Raw genomic sequence first — 2202 nt, 5'->3', positions numbered from 1 at the left:
CGAGCTTGTCTTGTGGTATCCTGTCCTTGCGCCTGGCCCGACCCGAAGAACGCTAGAAACAGCAGCTACCTCTCCCTCACCTGGACGATCGTGTCGCACGTCTTCTCGTCGCAACGACCCCGCTCGAAAAGGACACGAAATCCCACTCGAGGCTCCCTCTGCCCCTCTTCCTCTTCCGGTCAGTTCACGGTTCCGGTCAGCGATCAGCTCCCTAGTTGCTGACGTCATACCACATTTTTTTATGCCTGTTATATTAATATATTTTTTTTTCATAATCAATTCTGTATACTCCACCGTACATTTTTGTAATTTTTGTCTTGTAATGTCCCCTCATCTGTCACCCTTATGACAAATAAATGAACGGTTGTTATTATTGATATGAATGCAGTTATTAATGATTTCTAACGCTGAATGGAAATAAAGTCACAGGAAAGAAATCCGGCAAATCCGGCAAATCCGGCTTGGCAAAATTACGCATTGATAGTAGTATTTTAAGTCGCTTATCTACAACATGACTTCGAACGCAATGACAACACAATTTATATGATGGAAATTACACATGGAAAAAAAAAACGTTTTAAAAGTATGAAACAAAAAACATTGTCATTTATTGAAGTTTTCCTGTGACCAGGATTGGTGTTAAAAACAAAGGGCTAATTCTTGGGGCGTCGCACAAATCCAAAACAACTTTAAATGTTTTAATTCAATGGAAAACAAGAAATCTCAGTAATAGAGGGAGCAAGAGAGGTCACTCCTAGAACAGGGGAGAGTGCAAGACAGGGTTGGTGTAGAGCAGACAAGACGAGTGAATTGTGTGGTCTTATGATTTGCCGTGAAACTGATTTATTCGGTGATATGTATGATCCTAATGTTATAGACATTTTGTGCACAAGTTACTTATAATTTTTCAACGGCATTATTCAGTGGTGGAAGGTGGACTGGAGGAATTCGTAGAAAAATTGCTAATGAAGGAGCATAACGTAGGGTTGCAAGAAGAGGGAGAACATTGTAAGGCTGAGTGAGACCACATGGTAGAACTAGGGCAAGAGGTATATGATGTAGGGCTAGGTGAAGAGGCACATACTGGGAGGCTGGGAGAAAGGGACGCACATTGTAAGGCTGGGAGAAAGGGACGAATAATTTAGGACTGGTTGAAGAGCAGCACAATGCAAAACTGGGTTAAGGTGTTTAATATCTTAGCGCCGGTCCTACTTGTGGCTTTTTTCTTGTAGTATACGTATAAGGCCACAAATCTAAGGGGAGGATAGGGATAAAACAGTAATATACTGATAATCTTCAATAACCTTCTCCGCACAATGACTGATGTTTGTATGAATGGGAACATTGTTAGTTCACACGTTGGAGAACTAAAGCAATTTTATTAAAGTAGCCTCTAGTGTTATCCATATTATTCTAAGGGCAAAGTCTAAATCAAACTAACGTATAGTACACACAACACCAAGAAGCTATGAACAAACAAAAAGTGCTAAAATAAAACAGAGAAAATACTTAGAAAAATATATTCACTAGTGTCTATAAACGAAGAGAGGAAGGCATTTTACAGATAAGATAACAAAACAACTGATTTCTAGTGTTGTACTTGAGAAGTAAACAGTTCACTAGGTGAAAATATATTTAGTAACAGGAAAATCTACTAAAAACTTTTTGAAGGGTGTATTGAGCAATTTTATATATATATATATATATACATATATACGACGGGCTTCTTTCAGTTTTCTTCTACCAAATCCACTCGCAAGGCTTTGGTCGGCCCGAGGCTATAGAAGACACTCGCAAGGCTTTGGTCGGCCCGAGGCTATAGAAGACACTTGCCTTAGGTGCCACACTTGCTCTACTTACCACACAGTCACTCCTACGCCTATGTATATATCAATATCTATAAAACACAAGATGTTTGGCGTGTGTGTACGTGATGTGGGTTATGCACGTCCACAAATTAGCACACATGTCGCTCCAATTTTAGGAGGATATTGTTCATGACTCTATCTGTGTTTTTGTCAACTTTTTCTCACAGAGGCACCCGCGTATAGCTGTAAAAATCGATAAACTTTTACCAATTTTGAAGTTTGTTGACATGGCGAAGTCAAATCTGTGCGTACGCGCGTGAAGGAGAGAGAGAAAGAAAGAAAGAGAGGGAGAAAGAAAGAAAGAGAGAGAGAGAAAGAAAGAGAGAGAGAAAGA

Source organism: Octopus bimaculoides, chromosome 2 (assembly GCF_001194135.2).
Source record: "Octopus bimaculoides isolate UCB-OBI-ISO-001 chromosome 2, ASM119413v2, whole genome shotgun sequence".
NCBI classification, from domain to species: Eukaryota; Metazoa; Mollusca; class Cephalopoda; order Octopoda; family Octopodidae; genus Octopus; species Octopus bimaculoides.
The sequence above is the reverse complement of the archived record's forward strand: the minus strand, read 5'-3'. Positions refer to the sequence as shown.